The sequence below is a fragment of the Coregonus clupeaformis genome, unplaced genomic scaffold (genome assembly GCF_020615455.1).
Source record: "Coregonus clupeaformis isolate EN_2021a unplaced genomic scaffold, ASM2061545v1 scaf1725, whole genome shotgun sequence".
Taxonomy (NCBI): domain Eukaryota; kingdom Metazoa; phylum Chordata; class Actinopteri; order Salmoniformes; family Salmonidae; genus Coregonus; species Coregonus clupeaformis.
The window spans coordinates 36,019-50,005 of record NW_025535179.1 but is presented as its reverse complement, the minus strand read 5'-3'; the positions used below and the strand labels follow the sequence as shown (position 1 = coordinate 50,005).

Below are 13,987 nucleotides of genomic sequence, written 5' to 3'. Positions count from 1 at the left end.
AGGAGGAGGGTTCTCTCTCTAACACACACCATCTCTGATATATCAACTAGGACAACTAGAGGAGGAGGGTTCTCTCTCTAACACACACCATCTCTGATATATCAACTAGGACAACTAGAGGAGGAGGGTTCTCTCTCTAACACACACCATCTCTGAGATATCAACTAGGACAACTAGAGGAGGGTTCTCTCTCTAACACACACCATCTCTGATATATCAACTAGGACAACTAGAGGAGGGTTCTCTCTCTAACACACACCATCTCTGAGATATCAACTAGACAACTAGAGGAGGGGGTTCTCTCTCTAACACACACCATCTCTGAGATATTAACTAGGACAACTAGAGGAGGGGGGTTCTCTCTCTAACACACACCATCTCTGATATATCAACTAGGACAACTAGAGGAGGGGGTTCTCTCTCAACACACTACCATCTCTGATATATCAACTAGGACAACTAGAGGAGGGGGTTCTCTCTCTAACACACACCATCTCTGATATATCAACTAGGACAACTAGAGGAGGGGGTTCTCTCTCTAACACACACCATCTCTGATATATCAACTAGGACAACTAGAGGAGGGGGGTTCTCTCTCTAACACACACCATCTCTGATATATCAACTAGGACAACTAGAGGAGGAGGGTTCTCTCTCTAACACACACCATCTCTGATATATCAACTAGGACAACTAGAGGAGGGGGTTCTCTCTCTAACACACACCATCTCTGATATATCAACTAGGACAACTAGAGGAGGGTTTCTCTCTCTAACACACACCATCTCTGATATATCAACTAGGACAACTAGGAGGAGGTTCTCTCTCTAACACACACCATCTCTGATATATTAACTAGGACAACTAGAGGGGGGGTTCTCTCTAACACACACCATCTCTGATATATCAACTAGGACAACTAGAGGAGGGGGGTTCTCTCTCACACACACCATCTCTGATATATTAACTAGAACAACTAGAGGAGACGGTTCTCTCTCATATATCAACTAGGACAACTAGAGGAGGGGGTTCTCTCTCTAACACACACCATCTCTGATATATTAACTAGGACAACTAGAGGAGGACGGTTCTCTCTCATATATCAACTAGGACAACTAGAGGAGGGGGGTTCTCTCTCTAACACACACCATCTCTGAGATATCAACTAGGACAACTAGAGGGAGGAGGGTTCTCTCTCTAACACACACCATCTCTGATATATCAACTAGGACAACTAGAGGAGGAGGGTTCTCTCTCTAACACACACCATCTCTGATATATCAACTAGGACAACTAGAGGAGGAGGGTTCTCTCTCTAACACACACCATCTCTGAGATATCAACTAGGACAACTAGAGGAGGAGGGTTCTCTCTCTAACACACACCATCTCTGATATATCAACTAGGACAACTAGAGGAGGGTTCTCTCTCTAACACACACCATCTCTGATATATCAACTAGGACAACTAGAGGAGGGTTCTCTCTCTAACACACACCATCTCTGAGATATCAACTAGGACAACTAGAGGAGGGGGTTCTCTCTCTAACACACACCATCTCTGATATATCAACTAGGACAACTAGAGGAGAGGGGGTTCTCTCTCTAACACACACCATCTCTGAGATATTAACTAGGACAACTAGAGGAGGGGGTTCTCTCTCTAACACACACCATCTCTGATATATCAACTAGGACAACTAGAGGAGGGGGTTCTCTCTCTAACACACCCATCTCTGATATATCAACTAGGACAACTAGAGGAGGGGGTTCTCTCTCTAACACACACCATCTCTGATATATCAACTAGGACAACTAGAGGAGGGGGTTCTCTCTCTAACACACACCATCTCTGATATATCAACTAGGACAACTAGAGGAGGTGGGTTCTCTCTCTAACACACTCCATCTCTGATATATCAACTAGGACAACTAGAGGAGGAGGGTTCTCTCTCTAACACACACCATCTCTGATATATCAACTAGGACAACTAGAGAAAGGGTTCTCTCTCTAACACACACCATCTCTGATATATCAACTAGGACAACTAGAGGAGGGTTCTCTCTCTAACACACACCATCTCTGATATATCAACTAGGACAACTAGAGGAGGGGGGTTCTCTCTCTAACACACACCATCTCTGATATATTAACTAGAACAACTAGAGGAGGACGGTTCTCTCTCATATATCAACTAGGACAACTAGAGGAGGGGGGTTCTCTCTCTAACACACACCATCTCTGATATATTAACTAGGACAACTAGAGGAGGACGGTTCTCTCTCATATATCAACTAGGACAACTAGAGGAGGGGGGTTCTCTCTCTAACACACACCATCTCTGAGATATCAACTAGGACAACTAGAGGAGGAGGGTTCTCTCTCTAACACACACCATCTCTGATATATTAACTAGGACAACTAGAGGAGGAGGGTTCTCTCTCTAACACACACCATCTCTGATATATTAACTAGGACAACTAGAGGAGGAGGGTTCTCTCTAACACACACCATCTCTGATATATTAACTAGGACAACTAGAGGAGGAGGTTCTCTCTCTAACACACACCATCTCTGAGATATCAACTAGGACAACTAGAGGAGGGTTCTCTCTCTAACACACACCATCTCTGATATATCAACTAGGACAACTAGAGGAGGGGGATTCTCTCTCTAACACACACCATCTCTGATATATCAACTAGGACAACTAGAGGAGGACGGTTCTCTCTCTAACACACACCATCTCTGATATATCAACTAGGACAACTAGAGAGGGTCTCTCTCTAACACACACCATCTCTGATATATCAACTAGGACAACTAGAGGAGGGTTCTCTCTCTAACACACACCATCTCTGATATATCAACTAGGACAACTAGAGGAGGGGGTTCTCTCTCTCAACACACACCATCTCTGATATATTAACTAGGACAACTAGAGGAGGAGGGTTCTCTCTCTAACACACACCATCTCTGAGATATCAACTAGGACAACTAGAGGAGGGTTCTCTCTCTAACACACACCATCTCTGATATATCAACTAGGACAACTAGAGGAGGAGGGTTCTCTCTCTAACACACACCATCTCTGAGATATCAACTAGGACAACTAGAGGAGGGTTCTCTCTCTAACACACACCATCTCTGATATATCAACTAGGACAACTAGAGGAGGGGGGTTCTCTCTCTAACACACCATCTCTGATATATTAACTAGGACAACTAGAGGAGGACGGTTCTCTCTCATATATCAACTAGGACAACTAGAGGAGGAGGGTTCTCTCTCTAACACACACCATCTCTGATATATTAACTAGGACAACTAGAGGAGGAGGGTTCTCTCTCTGAACACACACCATCTCTGATATATCAACTAGGACAACTAGAGGAGGGGGGTTCTCTCTCCAACACACACCATCTCTGATATATCAACTAGGACAACTAGAGGAGGGGGGTTCTCTCTCTAACACACACCATCTCTGATATAATAACTAGGACAACTAGAGGAGGGGTTCTCTCTCTAACACACACCATCTCTGATATATCAACTAGGACAACTAGAGGAGGGGGTTCTCTCTCTAACAGACACCATCTCTGATATATCAACTAGGACAACTAGAGGAGGGGGGTTCTCTCTCTAACACACACCATCTCTGATATATTAACTAGGACAACTAGAGGAGGGTTCTCTCTAACACACACCATCTCTGATATATCAACTAGGACAACTAGAGGAGGGGGTTCTCTCTCTAACACACACCATCTCTGATATATTAACTCAGGACAACTAGAGGAGGGTTCTCTCTCTAACACACACCATCTCTGATATATCAACTAGGACAACTAGAGGAGGGGGGTTCTCTCTAACACACACCATCTCTGATATATTAACTAGGACAACTAGAGGAGGGTTCTCTCTCTAACACACACCATCTCTGATATATCAACTAGGACAACTAGAGGAGGGGGGTTCTCTCTCTAACACACACCATCTCTGATGTATCAACTAGGACAACTAGAGAGTGGGTTCTCTCTCTAACACACACCATCTCTGATATATCAACTAGGACAACTAGAGGAGGAGGGTTCTCTCTCTAACACACACCATCTCTGAGATATTAACTAGGACAACTAGAGGGAGTGGGTTCTCTCTCTAACACACTCATCTCTGATATATCAACTAGGACAACTAGAGGAGGAGGGTTTCTCTCTCTAACACACACCATCTCTGATATATCAACTAGGACAACTAGAGGAGGGGGTTCTCTCTCTAACACACACCATCTCTGATATATCAACTAGGACAACTAGAGGAGGAGGGTTCTCTCTCTACACACACCATCTCTGATGTATCAACTAGGACAACTAGAGGAGTGGGTTCTCTCTCTAACACACACCATCTCTGATATATCAACTAGGACAACTAGAGGAGGAGGGTTCTCTCTCTAACACATACCATCTCTGAGATATTAACTAGGACAACTAGAGGAGTGGGTTCTCTCTCTAACACACACCATCTCTGATATATCAACTAGGACAACTAGAGGAGGAGGGTTCTCTCTCTAACACACACCATCTCTGATGTATCAACTAGGACAACTAGAGGAGTGGGTTCTCTCTCTAACACACACCATCTCTGATATATCAACTAGGACAACTAGAGGAGGAGGGTTCTCTCTCTAACACACACCATCTCTGATATATCAACTAGGACAACTAGAGGAGGGGGGTTCTCTCTCTAACACACACCATCTCTGATATATCAACTAGGACAACTAGAGGAGGGGGGTTCTCTCTCTAACACACACCATCTCTGATATATCAACTAGGACAACTAGAGGAGGAGGGTTCTCTCTCTAACACACACCATCTCTGATGTATCAACTAGGACAACTAGAGGAGTGGGTTCTCTCTCTAACACACACCATCTCTGATATATCAACTAGGACAACTAGAGGAGGAGGGTTCTCTCTCTAACACACACCATCTCTGAGATATTAACTAGGACAACTAGAGGAGTGGGTTCTCTCTCTGCTGTAGCCTACCTCTGCTGTCTCTGAAGTCTTGGTGTGTGGGGGGGTAGTGTTTGCAGAGTCTCTCCAGAATCAGTTTGTAGTGCAGCAGGCGATGCAGGGGGCGCAGCAGGAACACGTTAAGGGGCAGGTAGCACACCTTCTGCTGCTCAAACTCCCGACACGCCTCCTCCAGCCGCTGGGACGAACGGCACGAACGCTCCAACTCCACCAACACCTCACCGTGACGCTGCAGGAGGGACGTCAACTGCTGCTGGGGCAGAGGGGTAGGTTAGGTAGAAGATGTAGGGGTTAGGGAGAGAGGACTGTTAGCTGGGGCAGAGAGAGAGAGGGGTAGGTTAGGTAGAAGATTTAGGGGTTAGGGAGAGAGGACTGTTAACTGGGGCAGAGAGAGAGAGGGGTAGGTTAGGTAGAATATTTAGGGGTTAGGGAGAGAGGACTGTTAACTGGGGCAGAGAGAGAGAGGGGTAGGTTAGGTAGAATATTTAGGGGTTAGGGAGAGAGGACTGTTAACTGGGGCAGAGAGAGAGGGGTAGGTTAGGTAGAAGATTTAGGGGTTAGGGAGAGAGGACTGTTAGCTGGGGCAGAGAGAGAGAGGGGTAGGTTAGGTAGAAGATTTAGGGGTTAGGGAGAGAGGACTGTTAGCTGGGGCAGAGAGAGAGAGGGGTAGGTTAGGTAGAAGATTTAGGGGTTAGGGAGAGAGGACTGTTAGCTGGGGCAGAGAGAGAGAGGGGTAGGTTAGGTAGAAGATGTAGGGGTTAGGGAGAGAGGACTGTTAGCTGGGGCAGAGAGAGAGAGGGGTAGGGTTAGGTAGAAGATTTAGGGGTTAGGGAGAGAGGACTGTTAGCTGGGGCAGAGAGAGAGAGGGGTAGGTTAGGTAGAAGATTTAGGGGTTAGGGAGAGAGGACTGTTAGCTGGGGCAGAGAGAGAGGAGAGGGTAGGTTAGGTAGAAGATTTAGGGGTTAGGAGAGAGGACTGTTAGCTGGGGCAGAGAGAGAGAGAGAGGGGTAGGTTAGGTAGAAGATGTAGGGGTTAGGGAGAGAGGACTGTTAGCTGGGGCAGAGAGAGAGAGAGAGGGGTAGGTTAGGTAGAAGATGTAGGGGTTAGGGAGAGAGGACTGTTAGCTGGGGCAGAGAGAGAGAGTAGGTTAGGTAGAAGATGTAGGGGTTAGGAGAGAGGACTGTTAGCTGGGGCAGAGAGAGAGAGAGGGGTAGGTTAGGTAGAATATTTAAGGGGTTAGGGAGAGAGGACTGTTAGCTGGGGCAGAGAGAGAGAGGGGTAGGTTAGGTAGAAGATGTAGGGGTTAGGGAGAGAGGACTGTTAGCTGGGGCAGAGAGAGAGAGAGGGGTAGGTTAGGTAGAAGATGTAGGGGTTAGGGAGAGAGGACTGTTAGCTGCTGCTGTAAAGATGCCAACCCCATGTGATAATCATGATCAACATCATGAGGTGTTCCTAGATGTTCATCGGATGGCTCCACCTTTAACCCACAGGTCCTACATTACTCGGAGGACATTTTGAAGGGTAGGAACGATATCCACATGTACTGTACCTTTAACCCCTGAATGTTCTTCAGCATGACGTCACCGACACGCTGGTAGTCTCCTTTAATGTGGGCGTTGGACCGCCCCTCCCTGGAGAGAGAGAGAGAGAGAAATCAATATCAACATTTCTACCTGCCTCTATGTCTAACTCTGCAGGACACAGACAGACACTTTTTCACCCTCTTTCTCCCGCTCTCTCATTGACACCATATTGAGGGGGAACTGCGGAATGAACATCACTCATTCAGTAACCCATCTGTCCCTCTCTCTAATTGACACCACATTGCAACAGGGCGATTAACCGCTGAGAAGCATCAATCCCCAGGAGAAGATCAAACCCTTCCTGTGAGTGGTGAGGGAGTTATGACTCCCTGACTGCATTGCTGAGATTCTCCAACCAACTTGTAGATGTACCATATGTAACTAATAAAGAACACTGACCTACTCAGTGTAGTTACACAGTTGAACCAGCAGAGGGAGGAGTGGAGCAGTGTTCTCTAGGTCTCCTCTCAGAGGAGCAGTATTAGCTATGTCTCTCCTCACAGTTCTCTATGTCTCTCCTCTGTGTTCTCTAGGTCTCTCCTCAGTGTTCTCTAGGTCTCTCCTCAGTGTTCTCTATGTCTCTCCTCAGTGTTCTCTAGGTCTCTCCTCAGTGTTCTCCTAGGTCTCTCCTCAGTGTTCTCTAGGTCTCTCCTCAGTGTTCTCTAGGTCTCTCCTCAGTGTTCTCTATGTCTCTCCTCAGTGTTCTCTAGGTCTCTCCTCAGTGTTCTCTAGGTCTCTCCTCAGTGTTCTCTATGTCTCTCCTCAGTGTTCTCTAGGTCTCTCCTCAGTGTTCTCTAGGTCTCTCCTCAGTGTTCTCTAGGTCTCTCAGTGTTCTCTAGGTCTCTCCTCTCCAGTGTTCTCTATGTCTCTCCTCTCCCAGTGTTCTCTATGTCTCTCCTCAGTGTTCTCTATGTCTCTCCTCAGTGTTCTCTATGTCTCTCCTCAGTGTTCTCTAGGTCTCTCCTCAGTGTTCTCTAGGTCTCTCCTCAGTGTTCTCTAGGTCTCTCAGTGTTCTCTAGGTCTCTCCTCTCAGTGTTCTCTATGTCTCTCCTCTCAGTGTTCTCTAGGTCTCTCCTCAGTGTTCTCTAGGTCTCTCCTCAGTGTTCTCTATGTCTCTCCTCAGTGTTCTCTAGGTCTCTCCTCAGTGTTCTCTAGGTCTCTCCTCAGTGTTCTCTAGGTCTCTCCTCAGTGTTCTCTAGGTCTCTCCTCAGTGTTCTCTAGGTCTCTCCTCAGTGTTCTCTAGGTCTCTCCTCTCAGTGTTCTCTAGGTCTCTCCTCTCAGTGTTCTCTAGGTCTCTCCTCAGTGTTCTCTAGGTCTCTCCTCAGTGTTCTCTAGGTCTCTCCTCTCAGTGTTCTCTAGGTCTCTCCTCAGTGTTCTCTAGGTCTCCTCCTCAGTGTTCTCTAGGTCTCTCCTCAGTGTTCTCTAGGTCTCTCCTCTCAGTGTTCTCTAGGTCTCTCCTCAGTGTTCTCTAGGTCTCTCCTCAGTGTTCTCTAGGTCTCTCCTCAGTGTTCTCTAGGTCTCTCCTCAGTGTTCTCTAGGTCTCTCCTCAGTGTTCTCTAGGTCTCTCCTCTCAGTGTTCTCTAGGTCTCTCCTCAGTGTTCTCTAGGTCTCTCCTCAGTGTTCTCTAGGTCTCTCCTCAGTGTTCTCTAGGTCTCTCCTCAGTGTTCTCTAGGTCTCTCCTCAGTGTTCTCTAGGTCTCTCCTCAGTGTTCTCTAGGTCTCTCAGTGTTCTCTATGTCTCTCCTCTCAGTGTTCTCTATGTCTCTCCTCTCAGTGTTCTCTAGGTCTCTCCTCAGTGTTCTCTATGTCTCTCCTCAGTGTTCTCTATGTCTCTCCTCTCAGTGTTCTCTAGGTCTCTCCTCAGTGTTCTCTAGGTCTCTCCTCAGTGTTCTCTAGGTCTCTCAGTGTTCTCTAGGTCTCTCCTCAGTGTTCTCTAGGTCTCTCCTCAGTGTTCTCTAGGTCTCTCCTCAGTGTTCTCTAGGTCTCTCCTCTCAGTGTTCTCTAGGTCTCTCCTCAGTGTTCTCTAGGTCTCTCCTCTCAGTGTTCTCTAGGTCTCTCAGTGTTCTCTAGGTCTCTCCTCAGTGTTCTCTAGGTCTCTCCTCAGTGTTCTCTAGGTCTCTCCTCAGTGTTCTCTAGGTCTCTCCTCAGTGTTCTCTAGGTCTCTCCTCAGTGTTCTTTAGGTCTCTCCTCAGTGTTCTCTAGGTCTCTCCTCAGTGTTCTCTAGGTCTCTCCTCTCAGTGTTCTCTAGGTCTCTCCTCAGTGTTCTCTAGGTCTCTCCTCAGTGTTCTCTAGGTCTCTCCTCAGTGTTCTCTAGGTCTCTCCTCAGTGTTCTCTAGGTCTCTCCTCAGTGTTCTCTTGGTCTCTCCTCAGTGTTCTCTAGGTCTCTCCTCAGTGTTCTCTAGGTCTCTCCTCAGTGTTCTCTAGGTCTCTCCTCAGTGTTCTCTAGGTCTCTCAGTGTTCTCTATGTCTCTCCTCTCAGTGTTCTCTATGTCTCTCCTCTCAGTGTTCTCTAGGTCTCTCCTCAGTGTTCTCTATGTCTCTCCTCAGTGTTCTCTATGTCTCTCCTCTCAGTGTTCTCTAGGTCTCTCCTCAGTGTTCTCTAGGTCTCTCCTCAGTGTTCTCTAGGTCTCTCAGTGTTCTCTAGGTCTCTCCTCAGTGTTCTCTAGGTCTCTCCTCAGTGTTCTCTAGGTCTCTCCCTCCCAGTGTTCTCTAGGTCTCTCCTCAGTGTTCTCTAGGTCTCTCCTCTCAGTGTTCTCTAGGTCTCTCCTCAGTGTTCTCTAGGTCTCCAGTGTTCTCTAGGTCTCTCCAGTGTTCTCTAGGTCTCTCCCTCAGTGTTCTCTAGGTCTCTCCTCAGTGTTCTCTAGGTCTCTCCTCAGTGTTCTCTAGGTCTCTCCTCCAGTGTTCTCTAGGTCTCTCCTCAGTGTTCTTTAGGTCTCTCCTCAGTGTTCTCTAGGTCTCTCCTCAAAGTGTTCTCTAGGTCTCTCCTCTCCAGTGTTCTCTAGGTCTCTCCTCAGTGTTCTCTAGGTCTCTCCTCAGTGTTCTCTAGGTCTCTCCTCAGTGTTCTCTAGGTCTCTCCTCAGTGTTCTTTAGGTCTCTCCTCAGTGTTCTCTAGGTCTCTCCTCAGTGTTCTCTAGGTCTCTCCTCTCAGTGTTCTCTAGGTCTCTCCTCAGTGTTCTCTAGGTCTCTCCTCAGTGTTCTCTAGGTCTCTCCTCAGTGTTCTCTAGGTCTCTCCTCAGTGTTCTCTAGGTCTCTCCTCAGTGTTCTCTTGGTCTCTCCTCAGTGTTCTCTAGGTCTCTCCTCTCAGTGTTCTCTAGGTCTCTCCTCAGTGTTCTCTAGGTCTCTCCTCAGTGTTCTCTAGGTCTCTCCTCAGTGTTCTCTATGTCTCTCCTCTCAGTGTTCTCTAGGTCTCTCCTCAGTGTTCTCTAGGTCTCTCCTCAGTGTTCTCTAGGTCTCTCCTCAGTGTTCTCTATGTCTCTCCTCTCAGTGTTCTCTAGGTCTCTCCTCAGTGTTCTCTATGTCTCTCCTCTCAGTGTTCTCTAGGTCTCTCCTCAGTGTTCTCTAGGTCTCTCCTCAGTGTTCTCTAGGTCTCTCCTCAGTGTTCTCTTGGTCTCTCCTCAGTGTTCTCTAGGTCTCTCCTCTCAGTGTTCTCTAGGTCTCTCCTCAGTGTTCTCTAGGTCTCTCCTCAGTGTTCTCTAGGTCTCTCCTCAGTGTTCTCTATGTCTCTCCTCTCAGTGTTCTCTAGGTCTCTCCTCAGTGTTCTCTAGGTCTCTCCTCAGTGTTCTCTAGGTCTCTCCTCAGTGTTCTCTATGTCTCTCCTCTCAGTGTTCTCTAGGTCTCTCCTCAGTGTTCTCTATGTCTCTCCTCTCAGTGTTCTCTAGGTCTCTCCTCAGTGTTCTCTAGGTCTCTCAGTGTTCTCTAGGTCTCTCCTCAGTGTTCTCTAGGTCTCTCCTCAGTGTTCTCTAGGTCTCTCCTCAGTGTTCTCTAGGTCTCTCCTCAGTGTTCTCTAGGTCTCTCCTCAGTGTTCTCTAGGTCTCTCCTCAGTGTTCTCTAGGTCTCTCCCTCAGTGTTCTCTAGGTCTCTCCTCTCAGTGTTCTCTAGGTCTCTCCTCAGTGTTCTCTAGGTCTCTCCTCAGTGTTCTCTAGGTCTCTCCTCAGTGTTCTCTAGGTCTCTCCCTCAGTGTTCTCTAGGTCTCTCTCAGTGTTCTCTAGGTCTCTCCTCAGTGTTCTCTATGTCTCTCCTCAGTGTTCTCTAGGTCTCTCCTCAGTGTTCTCTGAGGCTCTCCTCAGTGTTCTCTATGTCTCTCCTCAGTGTTCTCTAGGTCTCTCCTCAGTGTTCTCTAGGTCTCTCCTCAGTGTTCTCTAGGTCTCTCAGTGTTCTCTAGGTCTCTCCTCTCAGTGTTCTCTATGTCTCTCCTCTCAGTGTTCTCTAGGTCTATCCTCAGTGTTCTCTAGGTCTCTCCTCAGTGTTCTCTATGTCTCTCCTCAGTGTTCTCTAGGTCTCTCCTCAGTGTTCTCTAGGTCTCTCCTCAGTGTTCTCTAGGTCTCTCCTCAGTGTTCTCTAGGTCTCTCCTCAGTGTTCTCTAGGTCTCTCCTCAGTGTTCTCTAGGTCTCTCCTCTCAGTGTTCTCTAGGTCTCTCCTCTCAGTGTTCTCTTTGTCTCTCCTCTGTGTTCTCTAGGTCTCCTCTCTGTGTTCTCTAGGTCTCCTCTCAGTGTTCTCTAGGTCTCTCCTCAGTGTTCTCTAGGTCTCTCCTCAGTGTTCTCTAGGTCTCTCCTCTCAGTGTTCTCTAGGTCTCTCCTCAGTGTTCTCTAGGTCTCTCCTCAGTGTTCTCTAGGTCTCTCCTCAGTGTTCTCTAGGTCTCTCCTCAGTGTTCTCTAGGTCTCTCCTCAGTGTTCTCTGGGTCTCTCCTCAGTGTTCTCTAGGTCTCTCCTCTCAGTGTTCTCTAGGTCTCTCCTCAGTGTTCTCTAGGTCTCTCCTCAGTGTCTCTCTAGGTCTCTCCTCAGTGTTCTCTAGGTCTCTCCTCAGTGTTCTCTAGGTCTCTCCTCAGTGTTCTCTAGGTCTCTCCTCAGTGTTCTCTAGGTCTCTCCCTCAGTGTTCTCTAGGTCTCTCAGTGTTCTCTATGTCTCTCCTCTCAGTGTTCTCTATGTCTCTCCTCTCAGTGTTCTCTAGGTCTCTCCTCAGTGTTCTCTATGTCTCTCCTCAGTGTTCTCTATGTCTCTCCTCTCAGTGTTCTCTAGGTCTCTCCTCAGTGTTCTCTAGGTCTCTCCTCAGTGTTCTCTAGGTCTCTCAGTGTTCTCTAGGTCTCTCCTCAGTGTTCTCTAGGTCTCTCCTCAGTGTTCTCTAGGTCTCTCCTCAGTGTTCTCTAGGTCTCTCCTCTCAGTGTTCTCTAGGTCTCTCCTCAGTGTTCTCTAGGTCTCTCCTCAGTGTTCTCTAGGTCTCTCCTCAGTGTTCTCTAGGTCTCTCCTCAGTGTTCTCTAGGTCTCTCCTCAGTGTTCTCTAGGTCTCTCCTCAGTGTTCTCTAGGTCTCTCCTCAGTGTTCTCTTGGTCTCTCCTCAGTGTTCTCTAGGTCTCTCCTCTCAGTGTTCTCTAGGTCTCTCCTCAGTGTTCTCTAGGTCTCTCCTCAGTGTTCTCTAGGTCTCTCCTCAGTGTTCTCTATGTCTCTCCTCTCAGTGTTCTCTAGGTCTCTCCTCAGTGTTCTCTAGGTCTCTCCTCAGTGTTCTCTAGGTCTCTCCTCAGTGTTCTCTATGTCTCTCCTCTCAGTGTTCTCTAGGTCTCTCCTCAGTGTTCTCTATGTCTCTCCTCTCAGTGTTCTCTAGGTCTCTCCTCAGTGTTCTCTAGGTCTCTCCTCTCAGTGTTCCACCAGGGTGTCTGTTGGGTCTTCCACCAGGGTGTCTGTTGGGTCTTCCACCAGGGTCTCTGATTGGTCGTCCACCAGGGTCTCTGATGATGATCATTCCTGTATGACAGGCTGCTGTAGTGACTCACTGAGTGATCCACTGAATTCAGTCCTGAGTGGTACTGAATACCAGGACGTACGGACACACCCCCCCCCCCCCGCCCCTCCTCACCATTGCTGCAGCCTCTGCTCCACCTCCTTGAGGAAGAACTGGTGGAACTGATAGACTGGATCATAGTTGGTGTTGATCAGAGTCCTCACTGAGTCTGGCAGGACATCCTCTTTACCCAGCACAGCCTGGAACCACTGGGACACAACACAACACAGCTGTTAGACTTCCTCTTTACTCAGCATAGCCTGGAACCACTGGGACACAACACAACACAGCTGTTAGACTTCCTCTTTACTCAGCATAGCCTGGAACCACTGGGACACAACACAACACAGCTGTTAGACTTCCTCTTTACTCAGTACAGCCTGGAACCACTGGGACACAACACAACACAGCTGTTACACTTCCTCTTTACCCAGCACAGCCTGGAACCACTGGGACACAACACAACACAGCTGTTACACTTCCTCTTTACTCAGCATAGCCTGGAACCACTGGGACACAACACAACACAGCTGTTAGACTTCCTCTTTACTCAGCATAGCCTGGAACCACTGGGACACAACACAACACAGCTGTTACACTTCCTCTTTACTCAGCATAGCCTGGAACCACTGGGACACAACACAACACAGCTGTTAGACTTCCTCTTTACTCAGCATAGCCTGGAACCACTGGGACACAACACAACACAGCTGTTAGACTTCCTCTTTACTCAGCATAGCCTGGAACCACTGGGACACAACACAACACAGCTGTTAGACTTCCTCTTTACTCAGCATAGCCTGGAACCACTGGGACACAACACAACACAGCTGTTAGCGAGGAGAGGCCAGCTGGATACCACTCCATGTAGCTGGCTATGCTGGGGAAGGGAGGGACCTGTTGTTTTAACACACCCTCCCATTTGTTTGCACCAGCAGCAATCATTACACACACACACACACAGCCTCACACAGAACCTCATTACACACACACACACACACACACACAGAACCTCATTACACACACACACAGCCTCACACAGAACCTCATCACACACACACACAGCCTCACACAGAACCTCATTACACACACACACACACAGCCTCACACAGAACCTCATTACACACACACACAGCCTCACACAGAACCTCATTACACACACACACACACAGCCTCACACAGAACCTCATTACACACACACAGCCTCACACAGGACCTCATTACACACACACACACACACACAGCCTCACACAGAACCTCATTACACACACAAACACACACAGAACCTCATTACACACACACACAGCCTCATACAGAACCTCATTACACACACACACACACACAGCCTCACACAGAACCTCATTACACACACACACAGC

At 47.9% G+C, this 13,987-nt stretch overlaps 1 pseudogene; it reads right to left on the bottom strand.

Annotated features, from left to right (window-relative positions):
• Window positions 1-13,987, bottom strand: part of LOC121561628 — a 93,505-nt pseudogene that overhangs the window by 56,227 nt on the left and 23,291 nt on the right.